The 25,942-nt window shown below is 40.8% G+C and overlaps 1 protein-coding gene across 4 annotated transcripts in view; it reads right to left on the bottom strand.

Moving 5' to 3' along the window:
- The window catches only part of LOC131694329 (uncharacterized), an 81,908-nt gene that overhangs the window by 12,187 nt on the left and 43,779 nt on the right, over positions 1 to 25,942 (bottom strand). The window lies entirely within an intron of this gene.

The following is a 25,942-nucleotide window of genomic DNA, read 5'->3' as shown; positions in this document are numbered from 1 at the left end:
GCCTTCTGCTGGTAGAACTTGGGCTTTCCACCCAAGTCTACCGCATGGTCGTTGATAGAACATAATCAATCATTGCGAAGGCCAAATTGTGTATCTGAAGATGTTAAGAAACCATTTGCTTCCATTTAATTACCGAAGAGTAATAGGATAATTTTCTATAACAATTTCCGGCAACAAAACAGTATTGTAATCGGTCAATACGAGTTGTGATCGGAGGTAGTTAGCCGGTTTCCTCGGTGGTGAGGATAACAATACTTAAAAAAAACTTGTTAAATAAATTCATGAATGAAGTGGATCATGGCAGAGCCAGGTAGCTTCTTAAACAAGTTGAATTTGATTCGGTCTGACCTTGTGATTTAATCGTTGCATGATAATAGAGCAAATGAGATCGCCACCATCGGTGTTTCGTTCGCGGTAAAATAGGTTTGATAGGTTTTTTGTGTCGAAGCGGAAGCCGTACACAGCTAGTTGGCTAAATCGACAATTCGACGGTATGAATATTCCATGTTAGTAAAATTTCGGTTTCGCATGCATCGAGCTGAGCTCCGTATAGTGCTCGATATTTCTCTCGTTATCCCGTCGACGAACTGGGGCCAGTAATCACGGAACCACCTACCGTTGAAAGCTGTATACGCATTTTTCACACCATATCGCAAATTGGGTGGACCGATTGCGGTTACAAACCTTTATCGATTGTTTTAAAATTTGACGGTATCTTTATACATGTATAATCTAATGGAACACGTAGAGCATTTTCGATATATTGTCATTTTTACATTTCTTATAAAAGAAATGTATAGAATTCGCTCAAACTTTCAAGATTTTTTCCGAGGCCCGGAGGGCCGAGTCCTATATACCAATCGACTCAGCTCGACGATTTGGGACAATGTCTGTGTGTGTGTGTATGTAACGGACAAATTCTCATTCGTGTTTCTCAGCAATGGCTGAACCGATCTTATCCAAACCAATTTTAAATGAAAGAACTAAAAAACAGTATGAACGCTATTATTTTTGTTTTTGATTCCGATGTTTAGTTTCCAAGATATGAATGTTTGAATGCGTAAAAATGGCGTTTTTTGCAGTTTTTTTAAATTATCTGCCGAAATATTGACAATATAGATTAACAATTTATATGTTTTTAGATAGCTTTACGAATACCTTTCGAACAAGCTATAGATTGTTGAAATCGGACTATTATCAAAAGAGATATTAAACATTAAATGCGGACGAAAGATTTTTATCATTTCCCATTGACAGAAATATGACCAAAAACATGTAATCTATTATTAACGCCAAAACGGCTTATTTTAGGTCAATAGTACCTTCGGAGAATATAATGGAGGCAATATGCCCTTTCTTTTGGTATTGTGCTTTTGCTGATTAATCACCCTATGAGTGAGATATTTTCACAAATTTTCTTGGAAGTGATTATATCGAAATGATGTCTTCAGCAAATTTGTAGCTCTTACTTTTGCGAATAACTTTACTGAAGACTTCAAATATCTATTTTGAATACTTTAAAAGTTATGGCTTGTTGTTTGTGGATTACACTTTGTCGCCTATTTATTGTTCAATATAGTAATAATCCATTGAAATAAGCCAAACAGTATTTCGATAAAACGAATTTTGTATTTCATTTTTGTATCTACAACTAGAAATAATCACCGAACTCTTCCAAGTTGTCTGGAAGGAACTTGATAACCTATCAGTGCAAAAATGTTCATTTGTGCGAACCTTCTGACCGCAATTTTTCTAACTTATAACCATCGGATCGATCTGAAACATATCGGAAAATGAGAAGCGAAATAAATAACTCCAAGCAACGGCGTAGCCAAGAGAAGGCTTTGGGGTTGACCACCATACAACCACCGCCCCCCCCCCACACCCAAAAAAATATTGAATTGAAGTTGAAAATTTATTGATGCAGACTGATTTAATTCAATATTACAATAACAATTATCTGATCCGTAGTTTGATAACCTGTTGTTTTAAACATCATGAGGACTTTTGATAAATTGTCGGAATGGGGTCCTCCTGATATGTAACTGATCTATTGGTCTTGATTTCACAGTTGTCTAATAGCATCAATATCAAATTCCTGCCTGAAAACATTCCAATAGAAAATTCCAAAGCTCTGTAATCAATCATAATCCTCAGATTTATTTTCAAATTGAGCTAGTTTTTGTAGAGATGTACTGTAATAAGGGTCTTTATTTAATAGGAAGCGAAGTTAAAATTGATTTAATGTCTATGAAACATAGAACAGCTCACCAAGAAAAATGCATAACTTTCAACATTTGCTAAAAATGTTTTTGCCTTTCTCATTCACTCTAAAATTCGACAATCTAATCCCGACCCGGAGGGCCGAGTGTCGTATGCCAATCGACTGAGTTCGTCGAGATCGGAAAATGTCTGTGTGTGTATGTATGTGCGTATGTGGAAAAAATGTGACCTCTGTTTCTTAGAGATGGCTGGACCGATTTGCACAAAGTTAGTCTCAAATGAAAGGTACAACCTTCCCATCGGCTGCAATTGATTTTTTTATTGATTGGACTTCCGGTTCCGGGGTTACGAGTTGAAGAGTGCAATCACGCAGCAAATTCCCATATAAACTGAAATGAAAAATTTTCAAAATCAAATTTTTATTTTTGATGCCAAATGACTTTAAAATGCATGAAACATTGAGATGTTTGACAAAAATTGACTTTTTTAGACTTAGGTCTTAACAAGTTGAAAAATTTCGGCAGGACCTGGACCTCCCGGATCTTTCTCCATGATCTGCCGCTGGTTTCAAGCGATGTTTCAGTTTCACATAGTATCTCAAGATCGTGGCTGTCGATCCATTGAATGTATGTGCAAATCGTACTGAACATGTAATATTCGGCTCTACCCCATTTGGCATAATGTGATATGGCATAATGCCATTTGGCATAATGTCATATGGCATAATGGTTATTTGGCATAATGGTTATTTGGCATAATAGTCAGTTGACATAAAGGTGACTTGGCATAATAGCAATTTGGCATAATGACCATTTGGCATAAAGACCATTTGGCATAACGCCATTTGGCATAACACCATTTGGCATAACGCCATTTGGCATATTCTATTTGGTATATTTTTGTATTTGGCAAAGTGAACATTAGATTAACGACAAGCTAGCATCTAAGGATTTCATTCTACTTATGTAAATTTTAAATAGAAATTTTGACAATCTTTCTATTTAAGAACAGCTCATGTTTAAAAGAAGGGAAAATCATCAATGATTTATACCGAACTATCTAGTCTGTACTTATACTAATTATTGAAAGATAAATGACATACTTTACTGAAAATTCATCCTTCTTTTAATTATGAGCTGTTCTTTAATGCGAAAGTTTGCAAATTCCTAATTTCATATTTCCACAATTTATGACATCTTACTCAAAGCAAATTTTACTTTTAAAATCCTAAAAAAAAAATAAATTCAGTAAACTAAGCATTTGTTCTGGTTTTGTTTCTTTCAATAGTTTATGTGCAAATTAAAACAAAATAAATTATATTCAATGATTTTATTCGTATTAACCGTCATAGGGATTAGAAAACTTAATTAAAAAAATCATCTTTATTGCGAGCCCAGATTTGCTGCTATTGCTTGAAGATAATCAATAGTATCAAAATTTTGTAAGTTCGTAACATTTTTGCACAGTTTTGCATCAATTATCTGATCTTTGGTACGACGCTTCTTCTCGGAGATTAGTGACATATGCGTCAAGATTTGTGAAGCGATAAATTTTTCCTCTAGTTTCAGTTCTTTGATGATATGCATCAGACCAGCACTGCGACCCACCAGACGACTCCAATGTCCAATATCATTAAAAATAGAATTTTTATTTTTGATGACAGATGTCTTTAAGGTGCATGACTTGCCGTCGAGATTTGATGCAAACTCAAAAAAAAAAATGACCGAAATTTCCTTTTTTCGATTTTGGCACATTTTTGTCTTTCTCATATAGAAAGGTTATGAAATCACTCTGAAAACCGTCAACCTAATCCTAATAATTTTTTTTGGCTGGCATAAGGTTTCTGGATTTTAACAGGGGCGTAGTTGAGGGTATACGGAAAGGGGTTACCCCCCTCCCCTCTACTGTTCACTCCCCTCCCTTTAAAATCCCCATAAATCACCCCTCAGACCAACACCCCACCCAGCTCTCAACCCTCTTTAAACCACCACCATATCACAAAGCATACCAAATTAAGCTGGGGAGTCGTTCGTTCGTGGGATTTTTGTCCTCCTCACACACCCACCCTCGCATGACAAAATGAGTTAGCAAGCAGATAACATTGAATTAATGCTGATTAGGCTAATTAAGTATGATATTTTTTTTGTTTCAAGTGTTTCACCGTCGACACGTATCTCATCAAGTTCGTGGCTGGCAAGCCATTGCGTATAAGTGCAAAGTGTACTAAGAATGTAATGGATATTTCCACAATTATGTTGAAAATAACCTGCCACCAAGCCGTAGTTTATAGAAATGAGAAAGGCACAATTGAACCGCTAGGTTGGTTAAAACAGGTTTTTTGTATGTATTAAAATAGTTTTCATTTTAGTAGAAAATCTGCAACAAACGACTTTGTTGGATATATTTCCACCAGTTCATGCTTAAATGAAAAAAAACATCCATCATGCCTTGAACCAGGGAACTCTTCGGCAAACGCATTGATAAGAGCCTTTCCAAATCTGTTAAAATCACTTCTGGATGCAATTCAACGTCGATCTCATCAGCAATTTCGATAAGCTTAGACAATACTGCTCTATCGAGAGATTCTGATTTGCTTGTCATCGGAGCAAACACCAAAGGGAAGGTGCAGTACTCCCCTCGATAGTAAATCGCAGACGAAATAAACTAGTCGAATGTATTGTAGACCAGGTTGATCTTTCCTGGACCGTCAATCACCATTCTCCCTGCACTCATAACGCACATTCTATAAATGCTGGGTGCTAATTGGTTATGCCAAATCACCCTTATGCCAAATGGCATTATGCCAAATGACTATTATGCCAAATGGCATTATGCCAAATGACCATTATGCTAAATAACCTTTATGCCAAATGACTATTATGCCAAATTGACATTATGCCAAATGGTCATTATGCCAAATGGTCATTATGCCAAATGGTCATTATGCCAAATAGCATTATGCCAAAGGGCATTATGCCAAATGACATTATGCCAAATGGGATAGAGCCGTAATATTCATTTCCACCATTGTATTGAACATAACCAGCCATGGAATCGTAGTCTGGACAAATGAGACAAGCAGAATTGCACCACTAGGTGAATTAAAACCGGTTTTTATTTTGGGAATGCGTCGAGTTGAAACCAAAACGTAATATGATTAATAACGAGGATAACACTTTCCGAATGTAGAGACAAATTTATGAAAAATGACGATGTCCATTCGACTCTAGCAGTTCCTGATCGATTTTGATGAGCATTTAATTTTTGTTATATGACCAATTATATGTATAGGTCAAATGTTCAAAAACAGTAATTTAAGGTCAAGATAGCATCATTTTGAAACCGCCAATTTCGGAGGTTTAGTATCTTCGATTAGTTTTACAAACGTTAAACAGCGCATCATTTGATAAAATAATTTTGACGGTACATCGTCCAAGAAGTATTTATGGTGAATTTTCTCAGGTTATGACTACAATAAAGTCTCAAAAATTTCCCTAAAGACACGAACTCTCTCACTATTTTCTGAAAAAATAATTCTGCATAATTTTAAAACTTCAAAAATTACGGTTTCGGAATTATGCCGTTTGGACAGTAAGATCGATTTTCACCAAACCCCCACCAAACCGAATTTCTGGCTACGCCGCTGACTTCAAGTAAGTAGAAACAAAGTCGTTCTACACTCGTTCACAAGAAACTTCTTCGAATGCTGAATATCTATTATAATACATTGAAACCCAGATTTTATCAGCCAAATATGAACATATGTTTGATGGGCTCTAGCAGACGAACAAGACTGAATTCGAGTAAATGCTTTCTTGAGCATGTTTTCCTTATCATGAAGATGGAAATATTCAAAAATAAAAATTTCATCATAATCAGAAATAGTTATCAGATTACATCAAGGGACGGGAAGATTATTTTAACAGCTTCAGTTTATTATAAAGAAAAAAATTGCCCGATTTAGTCAATGTCCTAAATGTCAGCCTAAAATACACCATGAGATTGATAAAAATGGGTCTTTATTGTATGTATTATTCACTGTGTTTCACATTAATAGATACATTTCATTTTTGGGGATTTTTTTATTGCATCGAACTACAACAATTTTTTGGTAGTTTTCAAAGGGTTATTTTATCGACTTCTTCCAAAATTTGGCGAGCCTATTCCAATTTGTATACCAATTAATTGGTATACTTGAGGGTTTATATGTTGCAGATAGAGAAAATACTGAAATTTTCAGCTTTTTTCCTACACAATATTACGAAAGCAATTTTTCCTAATAAGTTTGTGAAAATTATAAACTATTTGAATTTTTTTAATAGTTTTATTTTTTATTTAACCGCGATTTTTTAATAAATAGTGACCATCGCTTCACAACGTAGTCTATTTTTCATGGCTTGCGGTGAGCACGATCTCTCGAATTGCTGAACTGAAAATTATGGAATAGAAATTAATTTTTAGTATTCTTTACAGATTAAACTCGCCGCGCAGAACAGCTCTGAATTAGACCCGCTGGTGCCCTAAGACGATTTCGCTAGATTTTCAGAGCACTGTGCACCCAGTGCATTAACGCAAGTGACGGAAGGTTATCGAAAAGTTTCATAAAAATGAAAATTCCAGTAATGATGATGATTTTCCCAAACGGTTCGTTTTCGAGAGGTTTTTATTTGTTCGTTGACATTAGGATTAGCGATAATAATTCAAATCAAGGATACTACTGGGAAGTCACCTTTAGAAAAAGTCGATGTCAAAGTAAAATTTGGAACTATGCACGCATGCACTTCAGAGATAGCGTGATATCAAAAGCTGCGATTTCATTTCAACGCATTTTTGTGAAAAGGGTACTTACAAATGTAAACATATGGCTTTTTTCATACATGCGAATGAGAGCTTTGAAACGCAACAAATTAACCTAAAAATTTTGATTCTACGATATTGCTTTCTTAAACTACAGCAAAAAAATACAACGGGCGAAACTGTATTTTTCTTTGTTTATTTAAAGTTTCGCCCTCCACGCTCCATGCAAACAAACAGGGCGATACTTTTTTTGCTAGCAGTTTAGAGGCGAAACTGTTATTTTCGTTATTTTTTAGGATTATCAAGCTGCTACCACCTGTAAATAGTAACAATGATCGCTATTGAAAAAACACGGACGAAATCGGTGGTGTAGTACGGTAGTTATTGTAAAAAACCGTAAGGGCGATACTTCAATGCTGATAGGTGGGACCGAAAAAGTAAACAATCGCCAAAGGGGCGATACTATCATTTGGTCAATTTCAATAGCAAAAACAAATTTTAATTTAATAATTTCAAATACTTTATGAAGTTTTGGGTTTCGATCACTGAATCATGTAATCTAGGATGTAAAAACACAATAGTTCTTAAATATGAAATAAAACCAAGTCTGGAAATATTCACTGTTGATTTTCTTTGAATGATATCACTGCTAGTATCGCCCTTTTCAAGAAAAAGCGTTGATTTCTTAGTTCTCAGTCGCGTTGGAAATTTGAGTAAAGTATAAACTTCAAATCGATTAAAAAAAAAAATCGATTTTTTTGGCTCAGTACAATATATAACCCATTTAGGAAAATTCAGTTTTCCCACCACAATTTAGATATTTTATTAACAGAGCGTTAACAATAATTCGTTGGTATGTCTATTTTATGGGCCATTTTTTCGCTTTCCCATTGATTTGGTTTGAGATTTCTAGCACTGATGTTGTCCTATGCTGATTTGAGCGATTCTCTGAGTCCTGCCACTATCCCATGTAGTATGTGTTATCAAAAACATCGCGAAGCATCAAGTTCTAAATGTTCTCAAACGATATAATATCCGAAGAGAGTGATAAGAGTTATAAGAAATGTCTCATCACACTGTTAGGTGGATTAAAAGCGTTTTTATATAGACAATCAGAATAAAAATTTTACAAATAACAAACGAAATTTTCGATCAAATTCTTTTCATTTTTCACAAATATGAAAGTAATTTGAAAGCAATCGCCCCCATGTGTCCACTCGATGCGAATCTCAAAAAAACTCACTTCATATCCTGAAACGGCCGTTTTGTTATCAAAAAATCACAAAATAAAAAAAAATCAAGAGAAACATGTTTTGTTTGTTAAAATGTACTTGATTAAGAACTTCAGAAACAGCTTTTCCTGTATCCGAGAGAAAATTCCACACTTGTACTGTTTTACGCTTCCACCATGCAAAGATTTTGAACAAAACAATAACATATTTTTTGGTGCATAAGCACCTAACACAGAGTATAGTTTTTAGTGTTTCAGATTCTCCTCGTCAGTAACTAACACCAACCAACATAATGCTAGTTAGATTAGTTCAAACCAGCACCAAATTGGCGCTACTTAGACACTAAAATCAAAAAAATTCACACGTCTTGCGTGAACGCTAAACAACTGGCTTATACCGAGTGATGTCTCGATAGTAAACACAGAAGTTCTGTTTGCCGACGAGGAATGTGAACCGACACCGTCTTTTGGCATAAGAACCAAAAGCCTGGTACTATGAAAAATTCCCAAATGGGAAAGATTTTAGACAAGACAATTTTTTTGTGACTAAGGACACAAGACCTAATATAAAGCATGTTTTTCTCGAAACCACATTTTTTAAGCTGGCCGGAAATATAACTCGAACAAACGATTTTTGATCGTTTTGAAATTTTTACAGTATATTCAAAATTGATTTTTCCAGCGACGAACGTAGGATTTTATTTTTTTTGTTAATGTTTTTAATCTAAGATTTTGCATCGATTTTTATGACATTTTTAGCGTTCTTTCAAAAACAAGACTTTTCCCCAAAAAAAAGGCACCCACGGGAAAGATTGCACGGCCGCCATCATGTAATAAAATTACTTGAAAGCATATTTTTTTGTGCTTCATAACTAGTATTATAAATCCCATTTGACAAGATCTCGATTCACCTCATTATTGCGTCTAGAAAAATTTCCTAAAAATGCCTATTTTTTCGTGTGCTACAGTAGTGTAGTGGCAGTTAATGTTTAGTGATTCAAACAGACGGACAAGCAGACAAAGCTGGTGCATAAGTCATAGTTGACCCAATGAAGGTCACCTGAAAACAATTGTGGATATGGCTTCATTCGATTCCCTACGATTGATTTAAACTGAATGCAAACAGTTGTAATCCAGTATTTTCACCGACTGGAGTAAGTGTCCCCGAAACAGCCTACCCCGTACTTTAGTAGATTCTCACACATCAAACTCTTATCGGCGAGCACCCCGTCAATCTCGACTTCGTGAGCCGGGATGTAGACATGAGAGTCCTTCTTGAAGTGTTTTACCAAGTAAAATCATTTGATTTCAGTTTATGATGACCACCTTGAATCTATCCGAGTGAATCTCTCCGATTTCGATCATACCCGAGAAGCGATCCGTTATTTTATTGAAATCTTAATCAAGTAGTTGGATTGGAAAAAGACCGCAAAGGTACTAGTTGAAAGCTCAGAATATCGTTTGATTCGGGGCTGTGGTCCACTAGAAGGTTGATAACAGTATTCTCTTTCTCCGGACAAAAGCAGACTAGAGGCCGTCTGGCATCCGGCGGGTTGAAGTATCAAGAATTGCTCCCATGTCGTAAGAGGCGACTGAAAACAGGAGTCTTCAAGTCAAAGTGTTTCTCCGTGCCGAAGACTAAATGGTTGACAGGACTAGAATATGCCAGTCGCGCACGGATTGTCGTGGGTCTTGGTCTTGCTGTGTTAAGTGATTCTCTGACCCAGTGGACGTTTGTTTCTTCGCATATCATGGGATTCAAATGATGGCCATGTCCCACGTTGGGGTTCACTATAGGTGATTATAAGCCAATGTGTTTGGTGTTGATGATGATATTTGTAGTGCTGTGATTGGTTAGAGTAGCTCAAATTAATCTTCAGAATAAACGTACATCAACTATGAATCTATCCCGTCTTGGACAGGATGGAAAAGCTTCCATAGCTTTCGTTCAAGAACTGTATTTCTGTAAAGTAAAGTTCTAAGTTGGAAAGCTATTTAGCCCCGTATTCGTGGCTTTCAACAAAAATGGCTTGATAAATTTACGTGAAATGCCTCGTGCATGTAGACTTGCGAATAGTGACGCATGTCTTATATCCGACCTCACAACTCGCGATACTTGTGCTGTCATAGTGAATATTAGTGTTGATAACATAATCAGGAAATGCGTCGACTGTTTGTCATATTCGCCGAATAATGAATCATCGCTTTCTGATGATTTCAAAAGGGTTGCATCATACTGTGGTAGAAATGGGTTTCCTTTCATAATCGGCAGTGATGTAAATGCTCACCACATAATTTAGGATAGCTCAGATATCAACACACCGGCACCGAATTGATGAAATACTTAAGAAATACAAATCTGCACATACTTAAAGTAGGAAATTGCCCAACATTTGCATGTGCTGGCAGAGAAGAGCTGTTAGATGTACCTCGCTGCTCTGACGGTAATACGCGTTAGTTGGCAAATAGGCTAGTATATAAGGAGCCTTGAGAGCGTTTGATAATTTAAACGCCTCGCCAGATATCATCACATATTGTAATCCCAAACATACGATCTGGGACATCTACGGGCTTGGGGACTAGGTTTTATGGGTATCTACCGACGATTGAATCTCCTAGTGACTTGGATGAGGTAGTGGATAAAACAAACTCTATCATTGTAGCAGTATACCAAGAGGCTTATCCGCTTCGAGTTAAGCGGGCTTCTAGAGTAACCTTTTGGTGAAATACCGAACTAGGTCGATTCAAAAAGTTATATAGAAGAGTTTCGAATCGCAGACACAGGGACGGATCGGAAGCATTTAAGTTGGCTCGCAAAGCATACAGAGATGCTCTTCGATCCTCTGAGCGAAGTGGTTGGAAAAGCCTCTGCACAAATATCCCAAGTCTCAACGAGACTAGCAGATTAAATCGGTTACTTTCGAAATCGGGAGGCTCATGTCAGTTCGATTAGATAGTGAATACTCGTCTAACGAAGGTGTAGTACTCAACTGTGTTTTTGACACATACTTTCCAGACTGTACGGAGCCTGACGATTGTCCCAGAGTTCTTTTCAGGGAGTTCTTGTAGAATTTTGACAATCAAATCGATCAAATGGACGATTTAAAGTTTGGTCCGTATCACCCTCCAGGAAAAGACGGAATCATTGCAGTTCTACTTCAAAGAGGATGTGAACACTTCAAGCATATTTTGAAAAAAGTTCTTACTTGTATCCTTGCAACAGGATACATTCCATTGCTGTGGCATAAAATAATTGTAAAATTCATCCTAAAGGTGAGCGTGTTACTTATGAGAAGACAAAGAGCTTTAGATCGATCAGTCTGACCTCTTTCCTACTCAAATCAGTGGAATGTTTGATCGGCCACTACACTCGGGATTATAGATTGGGCAAGCACTCGCTGCATGCAATAAAACACGTCTACTACCACCCTGTTACACAATGTTGTCTACAACAATGTGTCTCTCAAATCCATTTTGGAAGCAGCACGAGGTCATGAACCTTTATGTATCACGAACTGGGGACACGCTTAGCAACTGACATCTTTGTTCACCATTAAAACAAGTAGATATAAGGAAACTGACTGTCTGCGGATGCCCTCAAGGTGGTGTGCTGTCACCATTTCTATGGGACCTTGTCGCCGAAGGCTTGTTGGCGAAATTTAATGAGCTTGGGATTCCAATATATTGCTTCGTCGATGATTATCGTATAATGATCACTGGTATTTGTATTAACAAACTTTTTGATTTGATGCAGCAAGCTTTATGTGTTGTTGAGCAATGCTGCCTTGATGTTGCGCTATCAGTTAATAGATTTCAGAATCAAGAAAGCTTGCATGGTCTTCAGCCAATGTAGACGGGCCTTTGGAAAATCTTGTGGAATCAAAACCACGTACATTCAGTGGATCTATTCAACAATTGTTAGACCAGTACTGGCACACGGGTGTCATGTATAAAACCAATATATGTGTTTCTTAACGTTACTGGGCTCTGGTACAGTATCCCAATGGATCATGCAACTAGCCACATAAGACGGTGGCCCAAATATTTGGGACTAATATACACTTGCTCCCATTCACCTTACACTCATATGTAGTTTTCCTTTTAACACTTACAATATGAGGATTACTCCTCGCATGGAAAGGCTGTCTGGCTTGATGGAGTGACAACTTGAAGAATACGTAGTTTGTTACACTGACGGTTCTTTGTTGGAGGGCCGAGCCGATCCTGTTGCCTATCGTCGTCAAATGAGATTAAACTAATCTTACTTGCTTGGTAGATACTGTACCGCATGCCAAGCAAAAATCTTTGCAATTCTGTGTGGTGTACATTTCGGTACTTCAACAGGGAATTTTCGGTGAAAGAATCTATTTTTGCACTCACAGTCAGGCTGCCCTGAAAGTACTTAGTTCGACAGATTTGGGATCGAAATTAGTAATAGCATGTCGAACTCAAATCGAAGAACTTTACGCTTTACTATCTTCTATGGGTTCCTGGTTATTCCGGTATCACTGGAAATGAATGGCTAGAGCGGGCGCTGCGACTGAATTCGTTGGTCCAGAACCAGTTCTACCACTATCTATAAGTTGGATAAAGCACAAGATTCGCTCTTGGGTTGCATTCGAATTTGTCAACCATTGGTGTAGCTTGCAAACTTGCATTTGAACAAAAACTTTTTGTTTCGTGCCAATCTAGCTAATATATTCTAATTCCTGATTCTATACAGTAGTATATCTTTAAACTTTATCGACGAGCACTCCGTCAATCTCGACTTCTCGAGCCGGGATGTAGACACGGCAGTCCTTCTTGAAGTGTTTGTAGCTAGCAAAATTATTTGATTTCAGCTTGTCAGCACTACCTTGAATCTATCCGAGTGAAACTCTGCTGTTTTGATCATAGCCGAGAAGCGTTCCATTATTCCCATTGAAATCTTTAACACGTTCAAAGTTTGGTTTTGTCTTTTGGTTGAAATATAGTAGAAGTGCTGAATGTCGGTTTGAGTGCCGTTTGCATAGCGAAACCCCCATTTGCACAGCGAAACCGCTATTTGCACAGCGAAACCGTCATCGCACTGAGCAGATGGAAAAGAAACAATATCTACATTAAAAATGAATAACAAGAGAGCTGCTTTTTAATCTGGTTTCTAAAACTGTTTTCTATATCCAATGAACTGTTTATTGAAACACCCGAAATCATCATACGAATAGTTCGAAGTAATTTTTCTGTTTGATAAGAAGAAAATTCTGCTGGAAGTAGATTAACAACAATTGGTAAACAAATGTTTAATTATGAAATTGAATAGTCTTGTAAAACTGACGAAGAAATGTTCCGATTTAATTATTTATTCGCATAAAAAACTAATGGAAATGTCAAGATATTAAAATGACACAATAAGTGGATGTAAAATGTTAAACTCTCGATCTGCATGACTTGAGATTGGGCATGTATATGTATTAAATGAAAACTACGTAGCTAATCACAGATAAAAATATTATCTCTGACCTGGTCATGCTACTGCACTACAAATGCAACAAAACTCACTGCTGAAACCAACAAGAGTGACCCAATTAAATGTCCAGCGTGACACTATACTATTAAGATAATTTACAGCTTTCACTTCCGAAAGATGACCCCATCGATAACCCAGCCCGTGGGGAGTGTTCTACAAAGCACACACAAAGATGTAGATTCAATAACTCATTCCTGTGCTCAATTATTAAAGCACTAATCGATAATAAATGGCCCCTTTGCTCCGTTGCCCCCGGTATGAACGGTCAAAGGTCGCCACACTAATTTGCGCTTCTGTCTGACAGGATGCAGTTCAACCACATTGTAACGGAACGGGTCCTTTTTTCGGTCATATAAGCAGTACTAAATGAAAAACGGCATCCCGCTCACGTGTGTTTCATCTTGTTCTTGACATACTCACATCAACACGGGGCTCCACTTGACTACTTAAAATTTTATATTTTCTCACGTGACCTGATTAGTACACTTATGCTTACATCCACTGTTCCCATTAGCAAGTTTGTCGTTGGTGGATTTTTTTATTCTGGACGACCTTTCGGTGTCGTCAAAGCGGCACAATTTCCGGTAATAAAAATGTTTTTTTCGAACACAGAAACGGAAGCGAGCGACATGTTGTCAAAGTCCTCCCCCGCATATATTTCCGCGCCAGAAGTTCGCTAAAATGTCAACAATTCCTGCCAATAATTATCCCACCTGGACTGAGATGAGTTGCTCTGCTTCAGCTGCTGTTGAGTGACTGCTAATTAAAGCGACACTGTGGCTATAGCGATATGCGATGGCAGTTGTAGTGTTGTTTATTAATCGCGTATCAGTAGCCGCACTGTATAGTGAAAGGGAAGCAAACTTTACTTTTCTTAGGTTAGCCTTACGCTATAAACAATCTTGCAATAAATATAACTAATTTGTTTTGGTTGGTTTAACCCCTTCGAAACATTTTGTTTTATATAGGGTGTTGAGCCCATTTTCGCCATGTTTCTATTATCACCCTACCCATTTGAAGCCGTTGGTTAGAGCAGTGTCTGCCATCTTTGTTCAACGCATTGAGTCAAATGGTAGCGCAACAGAGGGGCACTCGATTCGAGTTTTCGTTGCACTCAAACACGAGAATTTCACTGTCTTCAGCGCATTTATGTTTTTATATTGGTTCTTAACAACGAAGCAGAGCTGTTGATGTCAAGTTTTACGCATTCCATTGATTGTAGGCCGAGAAATTGATGAATTAGTGAGGTACCCTGCTTAGTATGGTGAAAATAGGCATTTTACCCTATGCATCAAATGATTAACATGTTTAGATTTCGTGGTGGTTCACTTCAAATCGTAGTATTGTCATGAGTATACATTTTAAAGCATGATGATGTTTGATGCTGAGATCTAATCGTTGCATCAGCATAAAGTTTAATTCACACAGCCTCAAAAGCGCCCATCTTTGATATTGAATAGCTTTGTAGGTCATACGAACTGTTGACGTAGGACTACACTACTAAATGCTGATTATTTTGATAAGATTCCTATTTAATTTGGCGGCACACGGAAAAAATTGTTCCCCAATTCGTTAATAATGTGCCATGCATTCTGTAACAATCACGTTTTGCCTTTCTTAATAGAAAGGTATTGCAATTGCTCTGAAAACCGACTTTTTAACGGAGGCCCGGAGGGCCGAGTGACATATATCATTCGATTCAGTTAGTCGAATTCGGCAAATGTCTGTGCGTGTGTATGTATGTGATCAAAAATGCCACTCATTTTTCTCAGAGATGGCTGAACCGATTTTGACAAACTTAGTCTCAAATGAAAGATACAACGTTCCCATAAGCTGCTATTGAATTTCTGATGGAACTGACTTCCGGTTCCGGAATTACAGGGTGGTGAGCACGATTACGCAGAAAATGTCGATTTTAATAAATTCTGCAATGAATGTATAATGGTGAAAATTTTTCCAAAATGTGACCACAACTGCTTCGATTTGTAGTACTAGGTCACTAACAGCCATTCAAAGTCTTTTTGGTCAAATTGACCACCATCATCGGTTCCGCAAGCCCCGGCAGAAATATCCAAGTTCAGAATAATAGTCACATCGGTTTCTCGGAGATGGCTAGACCGAATCAACCAAACTTAGTCCCGTAAATGGCTATTAAATTTTATCCCGATCCGACTTCCGGTTCCGGAGTTACAGGTTGTGGCGTGCGATCACATAGCAAATTGCGATTCAAACCGATACTCCGATGAAAGCAAAATAGGTAAAAAATTCGCTAAAATGTCTCTCAAACAACTTCAATTTGCTGTTCTAGGTCACCGACGGCCAACTAAACTTTCGTTGACTACATTGACCACCATAAACGGTTCCAAAAGTGCCCGGGAAAAGCGGCCATCTTTCAAAATTGACGAACTCACATCAGTTTCCCGGAAATGGTTTGGGCCGATTTTTACGAACTGAGTCCCAAATGATAGCTATAATATCCCCACAGATGTTTATAAAATTTCATACGGATCGCTTATATGGGTCCGGAAATATAGACTAAACCGTCCGGTCACATATGAAATTCCCATGTAAGCCGGAACTCAAAATTTTTTTTCAAAGGGGGGACTCCATGAAATTTCAGAAATCGAATTCGTATTTTTGATGCCAAACATCTTTAAAATGCATGAAACGTCGAGATTTTATGTTATCCCGAAATGAATTTTTTTTATGAAGATCGACTTTTTGGGACTTTGCCGATTTCGCACCTTTTTTCAGTTCAATATTACCGTAGCTGTTTTTTCTTTTTCAAAATTTTAGAACTCGAATAATGATTTATTTTCCTGTATATAGTTGTCAGTTGATGTATAATAATAAAATGTAATATATGCATTTAAAAGCTTTTAATGAATATAAACAACGCACACATTCTCGTGATTCATGATTGAGAAAGGCACAATTGCACCGCTAGGTGAATTAAAATAGGTTTTTAATTTACAGGAATACAATGAAGATAATAAGTTTAATATTCTCTGAAGTTGTTTCATTTTATTTTTTGCTTTCAGTCGGTTGAAGAGAAAGTTTAACCTATAAGTCTGGGTACGCCAATAAGTCTGGAAACAAGAGGCAAAAACAGGCCGGATTATAAACTATAATCGGATATATTATTATGAAGCAATGAAACCGAAAAAATAGCATGCGGGAAAGCAATCCCTTTAATTTGTCATGGCTGAATCCACCTAGCGAATGCTAACGGCAGTGTTGTTTATCGTAAGCGAAGTGTAGACATTTCCTGTTATTTATTCGGACAGTAATGTCCTAATTCTGACATTTCCTATTACTTGGCATTATTAAATGGAAAATCCTTCGTGATTCGATTAGGCGCATTGTGTGTTTGAAAGAGTTGAAAAGGTACTAAGAGACTGATGGTTCGATGACTCAAGCGAAGGAGTAATTCCGGTCCAAAACATCAATTAGTCATAAGAAATTATTCTTGTATTGATATGGCAAGGAATTTGCAGCTGCAACTAGAAGTCTAATTTCGCAATAGCAGACACGATAATGAACTGGATACTTTGAGTGCTTTGGGAAGCGAATATTATGGATCATCCTGGAGTTCCATATGAATAGAGCGTTAAGCTAGCTGTCAAAACTCTCTTTGAAGGGAAAGTATATTTTCATAGTTGGTTTTTAGTTCCTAATCATGTGTTACTCAAGAACGTACGCTAAAAGTTAGGAATTTCAAAATTCGGAATCGTTGGTTTTGCTTTGTTTTCCAATAATAAGTTCAAGTGAATAAAATTTCTGTTTTTTTTTAACAAAAACCCTGGGAAACCGTTTTTTCCGAAATGTACTATGCAGTTGACGGAATCGAGACAACACTGTGTGCACATATTCACGTACAATTCATCGCTGATTCTATTTATATCGCTAGTACCACAACCACACCGACGAACAAATCTAAACTGGAACAGCCGAACAGAGCACAAGAGCAACTTATGGCGAACCTCATCCCGAGAGTACGATTACGCGGCGATGCCATGGTGGGTTAATCCTTGCGGAAAGCATTGTCGTCTAATTGAAACCGAAGCAAAAACAGTTCCACCGATTAGTACCCACACACATACGTAGCAGACGCGAGCGTGTCGTCGCTATTAGATAAGTTGATTATTCAAAGTTGATGTGAGAAAATATTTTTCAGGCACAGGCATTTATTTTTCGTTCGTTTTGATATTTTAGAAATCGCAAATAGAGTGTAAACAAATGAAAATGATGAGTAAGTTGTATTCAGTGCTTTGATATTTTCGCATAATTTATTACGAATAATATGACAGCGTTTGAAAAGTTCTGGTATATTAACTAACTTTAGATTGTTAGTAGCGAAATAATTCTGACTCGGTTGTGAACGCACATTGCCTAATTGGTCAATGTAATTTCCTAATATAGTAGATTCGTGAATATTGATTTTATTGACTATCATACTGGACAGAATTTTAAGCTTCCTTGGTAATATGTTCAGAGAAGCCAGTCATGTTTAACCGGTTGACACTAACTAATATTCGAACGACCATATTCATGGAACATTCAATTGTTGTTGATAGCCTACCATCGAAGGCATAACATATTCATGAAGATTCCTATTGAATGCAACACGTCAGCTCCTCGTTCCATAGCTCGGTTCAAGTTGAATCCTTTCAAAATTTTGTGGCACACAGACAAGGTGTCAAGCAGAAGGGGGTGCTATGTTGGTCCGGCAATTGTAATCCATTGATAATAATGGGAAAATATACAAGTGCTAAGAGGGCGGGTTTATACAGTACACTCATTCGTAACACCGGCACAACGGGTCGCCCTATATGCCGAGGCATTTCGAAGCGAGATTTGGTCATTATTTATTCAACCGCTTAGGAAGGTCGCTGCGGACCAGGATGATACACGGAAAGATGCCTCTTAAAAACACCAATCGTAAAAGTAGGTAAAATGTAAATTTGGGCGAGTTGAGTTTTTCTTGAAAATAATGGTTGGCACTATTGATTTACTTATCGAGATATGGTCAAGCAAATTAGCAACGCATTCTATAGACAAATAGTGCACCGTGTATTTCCAGCTCATGCCCCTGATTGCTTACAACCGCTTATTTCAATCCAAGTAGATACATTTTACCGTGTTACTCTCTCTCAAGTTACTTTTGATCTTCTTCATTGAATTAAACAAAGCCTGGCTAATTCGACCGTTCGATCCAAACCCGATAGGTTTCGGTTCACTCAATCGTTTTCTGGCTGGACGGTCACATATGTAGTGTCTATAAATACACCATGGAGACGTCTCGTAGAAGTTGTTTATTTGGGCTGCTTTTGGCAAATTGGCGATGATGGTCTAATCGGCGAACAGGTGGGCGGCCGGCAAAAGAAATCTCTGGTCCCTGGTTGCGGCCGGTTTGTATATAAGTGAACGATTGATCTAATTGGTAAACTTTTCTGTGGCGTTTGTGTCAATCAGCTTAGTAGTTAGGTAAGTCTATTCTCGTTTATGGTATAGTATAGGGCTGACCGTTTTTGCGTAGGCTTAGAGATGATACGGAACATAACTATAATTATTTCCAGCTCAGTTGTGCTACTATTGTATTCCTGATTATGCGTTCTGTGATTGACCATTAGAGTGACAAGAAAAATGACCCCTATCGGCCCACCCCTGAGTCGATTCCTAGTCCCACTAGAAGTACTTACTCCAAATTTGAAGCAAGTCGGACAAGTCTAGCTACCGGACCAACGTGCCTGATGTTTGTATGGGGTTTTTATGACAATTTACATGGAGAAAACACACTAGCTCACATTTGCGCCGGTAGGTGGCACTGTATTATTATTATTTCCTGATTCTACACCATATTATCATGATTTAATCTGTTCCACAATATTCGTGACTCGGTCAGTTGCTGCTTGTCTCCAACCTCTCAGGTGCCCGATACTCGCTAGGTTCTGCTCCTTTTGGTCCAGCCACCGGGAACACTGCGCTCCCCTCCGTCTTGTACCTGCCGGTTTGGAGGTGAACTTGGTGGGTTTGTTGTCCGGCATCCTCACAACATGCCCCGCCCACCGTACCCTTCCTGCTTGAGCTACTTTTCGGATACTTGGCTCACCATAGAGTCGCGCAAGTTTGTGGTCCATCCTTCTCCTCCACACGCCATCCTCCTGCACACCACCGAAAATCGTTCTCAGCACCCTTCTTTCGAAGACGTCGAGTGCTTGCAGATCCTCCTCGAGAATTATCCACGTTTCGTGCCCGTAGAGGACAACCGGTTTAATCAGTGTGTTGTACATGGCGCATTTCGTGCGGTGGTGAAGCTTCCTGGATCTCAAAGTTTTGTGGAGCCCATAGTAAGCACGCCTTCCAGAGATAATACGCCTTCTGATATCCCGGCTGGTGTTATTGTCCGCAGTCACCAATGAGCCTAGATAGATGAACTCGTCAACCACCTCGAACTCGTCGCCGTCGATTTTAATACTACTGCCCAAGCTTTCCCTATCGCGATCGGTTCCGCCAGCCAGCATGTACTTCGTCATAGACACATTTATCTTCAGTCCTACTCGTGCTGCTTCGCGCTTCAGTCGGGTATACAGATCTGCTACCGTCTCCTTGTTTCTACCGATATCCACGTCATCAGCGAAGCACACGAACTGTCCGGACCTCGTGAAAATCGTGCCCAGCATGTTGAAATCCGCTCTTCGCATTACACCTTCCAGTGCTATATTGAACAACAGGTAGGATAACCCATCGCCTTGTCTTAGTTCCCTGCGTGTTTCAAACGGACCCGAGAGGCCGCCCGAAATTTTGACACAACACCTTATACCATCCATCGTAGCCTTAATCAGTCTTGTCAGCTTCCCAGGGAAGCCGTTCTCGTCTATCATTTTCCATAACTCCAAACGGTCCACCGTGTCATATGCGGCTTTAATATCGATGAACAGGTGATGTGTCGGGACCTGGTATTCACGGCATTTTTTGGAGGATTTGCCGTATAGTAAAGATTTGGTCGTTTGTTGATCTTCCGTTAATGAAACCGGCCTGACAACTCACGACAAATCCATTTACCAGCGGTGATAGGCGCCGGAACAGAATCTGGGATAGCACTTTGTAAGCGGCATTTGTCACTGTGATCGCTCTTAGTTTTCACAGTCCAATTTGTCGCCTTCCTTGTATATCGGGGTGATGACCCCTTCCTTCCACTCCTCCGATAGCTGTTCCCTGTCCCAGATTCTTTCGATTATTCCGGACCCACCTTGAAGAGTTCCGCTCCTAGACCATCATTACCAGCTGCCTTGCTGTTCTTGAGCTGTTGAATAGCCTCGTTAACCTCATTCATAGTGGGCGCCGGTACATCCCCGTCGGCTGCGACACTGACATAATCGTCCTCCTCGAACGCCCGATTGTCCGCCTGCGCACCATTCAGATGTTCATTGTAGTGCTGCCTCCACCCTTCGACCACCTCACGTTCGTCCGTCAAGATACCACCTTCCTGATCTCTACACATTTCGGCCCGCGGCACAAAACAGTTGCGAGAGTCGTTCAGCTTCTTGAAGAACGCCCGCGATTCCTGAGAGCGATACAGCAGCTCCATCTCCTCTCTCTCAGACTCTTCCAGGCGGCGCTTTTTGTCCTGAAATAGACGAGTCTGCTGTTTTCGCTTCCGTCGATATTACTCCACGTTCTGACTAGTGGCTTGAAGCAACATCGCTACGCATGCTTCTCGTCCAATATCTCTTGACACTCGCCATCGAACCAATCGTTCCGTCGACTCCTCTGTACGTATCCCAGGACGCTCTCCGCAGTGCTGCTTATGGCTGCGTTAGTCCTAGTCCTTCCGCTCAGGAAATGATGAAAAGACACGGCAAGGCACAAATCCCCGACTACATACGGGAAACGTGCCATTTAAGCCAATATATTCTGATTCCTAGTCCTGGTCCAGCAGTCCTCAAAGGGAGCATCGGTGAGCTCCTCCTCCGGTGGCAGCGCTGCTTCAAGATGCTGCGCGTACGTTGTCGCGACGTTGGTTTCCCTCAGTCGGTCCAGGTTATACCGCGGCGGGCGCCGGTATCTTATCTTACACTGCTCACTACGGATAGTTTTGGACGCAGTTTAACCATCACCAGATAGTGGTCCGAGTTGATGTTAGCGCCCCAATATGTTCTTACGTCGATAATGTCCGAGAAGTGCCGTCCATCAATCAGAACATGATCATTTTGCGTCTCTGTTTGTTGCGGTGATCTTCAGGTGTATCGGTGCACGAGGCGTTGCTGGAAGAAGGTGCTCCTTATGGCCATGTTCTTGGAGGTGGCGAAATCGATTAGTCCTAGGCCGTTCTCGTTCGCCTGCTGGTGGGCGCTGAACCTTCCAATTACCGGTCTGTATTCCACACCCCCCCCCCCACGTCCCGACTGAGAGTTGTGGAGTCTTGCTAGGATATTGTGGAGGTTGGATTGGGCTTTGCTATACCTCTAAAAAAAGCCATAACTTCGAAAGCAGCTCCGACGAAGCGAGTCTGTGCCGCTTCTGCCAAGGTCCTAAGATTCCAATAATCTAAGATCTTAGCAATAAAAGCCCTCTAGTCTAACCGGAGTGCCAACCGGCACATCAGAATCGACGCCAGTGACATCCTGATTATGGCATACTGGCCGTGACGATCGTCAACGGACAGGACACGGATCACGAATTGGACGGCGACTTTGGGCAGACAGGCGTGATGTTCTACTCCCTGAGTAAGGAAGGATGACACCGATTTGAAATGTCGCGTGGGCTAACAGCACTGCTGCCTCCGTCTCGAAAAAAACCGTGGAAGGTCTCCGGGAACGAATCAAAACTCGTCACTATTTAGTTGGTGGTACTAGGTTCGGTTAGAGCATTCCCGATTTTACGCCGATCTGGCTCTGAACATTACTCCCCATGAAGGATAGTGTCAACCCTAGCATGACCTCACTGCTCGCATAGATAATCATGGGATTTCGAGAGGCGACTGTGTACTACGAGTGGAGATAGCGGCTCGGAGTTAGGACCCAATAAAATGGAGGAAAACAAGAAATTACATATACGGAGCAGGCGTGCCGAATCCATTCGCCAGAGGTGGTTTGGTGAGGTCACCACAATCACCAGCAGTCATTCAACAAGAGCAGGAGGAGGGAAAGCAACAGCAGCAGCAACAACAGCCAGAGCAAAGCGGGTTACACCACATAGAAGCTAAAAGTAGTGACAGCGAAGCACTTGGTGGAGGAGCTCCACAAGTTTGAGGACGCGAGAAACATTGTCCATAAGGACATTAAGGAGATGGTTCTCAGAATCCGAAAGGCGCCACTGTCTTGAAGGAGTATGACACGACAACGCGCAGGGCTGATGTAGCTGAGCGAGAATTGGCGTCGGCTAAAGCTAATATCTTCCCAGTCCCTTCGAAGCTGGGTAAGGAGAAGCTGATGGGAGTGGAGAACACGCCAGTTTCCGTGACTACAAAGATGACCTCGCCAAGAGACAGTAGATCTGGTAGGCCCCAGAGGCAGACGCTCGAGGACGCTGTCATTACCGATTAAAGGAACGTCACTCAACAGGGAGAAAGCTGGAGTACCGTTGTAGGTCGGAAGGAGAAAAGCGGGAAACAGTACAAGTAGAAGGAAGAGCGAAAAAGGAAGCAGAAGAAGAAAAGAGAACCTTCGCCTCGTCAGAAGACACCAAAGGGAGATGCACTGAGTAACGAAGCGAGCAGTAAGACGTTCGACGCTGCTCTTCTCAAGAAAGTGAGAGAGGACCCAGAGCTGAAGGAGTTGGGAGAGAACGTTGCTAAAACGAGGCACTCCCAGAAAGGCGAGATGATCTTCGAGCTGAAGAAGGATCCTTCCGTCAAGAGCTTGACCTACCGCGACCTCGTTGCTAAATTCTTGGGCAGCAAAGCGAACGCAGGAAGCCGCAGTCGAGTGCAAGGGTCTAGACGAGATAACGACCGTTAAAGAACTGAAGAGTGCACTTATCGGGCAATGCAAACTGAATGTACCGGCGACTATCCGGATTTGGAAATCTTATGGAGGAACTCAAACGGCGACGATTCGACTACCGTTGGCCGCTGCCAACAAGCTGCCGGGGACCGGTAAGATAAAAGTCGGATGGTCGGTGTGCTCGCTGAGAGTCACTCCGCGAGTTTCCAAGCAGTTGAAGGGATGCTTCAGATGCTTTGACCTCGGACACCTGGCTGGGAACTGCAAGGGCCCGGACAGGTCTGCACTGTGTAAAAAATGCGGAGAAAAGGGGTACGTTGTTAGATATTGCACGAAGCAACCAAAGTGCATGACGGGTGGCCTCAAATGCGTACCTTTATGTGGCATGCCAATGATGATGGAGATAACCCAGCTTAATCTAAATCATTGTGACATTGCACAGCAACTGTTGTGGCAATTTACAATATAAACGAAGTGCGACGTTGCAATTATTGCAGAGCTCTATCGTGTTCCTCCCGATAACGGAACTGGGTGGTGGATAGTGCAGGTATGGCGACAATCCAAGTAATGGGCGGTTTTCCTGTCCAAGAGGTGGTGGATAACACCCACGAAGGCTTCGTGATCGCCAGGATCAACGGCGTATTCATCTGTAGCTGCTATGGTCTCCCGAGATGGACACCATAGCAGTAACATCGGACGCGCTAATCGGTTCGTTAGTCGGACGAACGCCGGTTGTTATAGGAGGAGACTTTAACGCTTGAGCCGTGGAGTGGGGTAACGGGCTGATCAAAGCAAGAGGTTTCCGCTTGTTGGAAGCCCTGGTGAAGCTGGATATGAGACTGCAACGAAGGTTCTGCTAGTATATTCCGTAAAGATGGTCGGGAATCCATCATCGACATAACATTCTGCAGTTCTTCGCTGATGGATAACATGAATTGGCGAGTGAGTGAGCAGTGCACACATAGTGACCAACAGCGAACCAGGACCCTTTCGTGGAAGCACTTCGTGCTGATAGCCTCACTCCAATTCCGAATGCCGATAAGTCGTCGGAAACAGTAGCTAGGGCATATGATGTAACAATGCCGAGGAACTACCGGCGTACCGGTTGAACGAAATGCTCAGCATCCTCCGGGCTGCCTGCTTGAAGGCCAGAAGACGCTTTCGGAGAGCAAGATTTGAGGCAGCAGAGAAAAATGTAACATTCCAGGCGGCTAGAGCTTCTTGTAAACTCGAGATAGTGCTAAGTAACTCCACCTGCTACAAGGAGCTGAGCAGAGAAGTAGACGCTAACCCCTGGCGTATCGTGTTGGCAAGGGTTAAGGTCTATCGATGCCAGTCGAAATGTGCGCGGACGAACTGAAGATTATCGTGGAGGGTCCTTTCCCGAAGGACGACCGAACGGCATGGCCACCTACACCGTACGTCGATGCAGACGGTAGACGACGAGCTCCTTATAATGGAAAAATGGCTGAAAGCGAGGAAAGTTCCTGGACCGGATGGTATCCCCAATTCTGGCATGTCCAGACATGTTCAGGATAGTCCTACAGAAATGCCTGGACGATGGCTAATTCCCGGATGGATAAGCCAGAAGTTGGGGTTGCTGCCAAAACCAGGGAAACCACTAGGAGGTCCAGCATCGTATCGGCCTATATGCCTGCAGGATACTCTTGGTAAACTTCTGGAAGGGGTCATCCTCAAAAGGCTGACGAGCTACACTGAAAGTGAGAACGAACTATCGCAGAGGTAGTTCTGGTTCCGGAAAGGGATATCGACGGTGGACGCCATCCGCACAGTCATCGCGAGCGCGGAGAAAGCATCGAAGCAAAAGAAAGGGATAATCACTACTGAGGTGTGGTAACGATAGACGTGAAGAACGGGTTGAACAGTGGCAACCCGGCGGGCGATCGCCGTAGCGCTGCACAGAATGCGGCTTTGCAGATGACATTGTCCTGACAATAACCGGCGAAACCGTTGAGGAGGTGGATATGTTGGCGGCAGAATCAATAGCCATTGTGGAAACCTGGATGGCTGACAGAAAGTTGCAGCTGGCTCACCACAAGCCGGAGGTACTGCTGGTCAGCGACCTTAAAAAATCCAGCGTGTTAAGATCCGTGTTGGTGGACAATCCATCCCATCAATGCGTGCCCCGAAGCACTTGGATGTGATGGTCGACGATCGGTAAAATTTCAACAACCATGTCGACTATGCATGTAAGAAGGCTGCGAGGACAACTGACGC

This window comes from Topomyia yanbarensis, chromosome 3 (genome assembly GCF_030247195.1).
Source record: "Topomyia yanbarensis strain Yona2022 chromosome 3, ASM3024719v1, whole genome shotgun sequence".
NCBI classification, from domain to species: Eukaryota; Metazoa; Arthropoda; class Insecta; order Diptera; family Culicidae; genus Topomyia; species Topomyia yanbarensis.
This window is presented reverse-complemented; position numbering and strand designations above follow the sequence as displayed.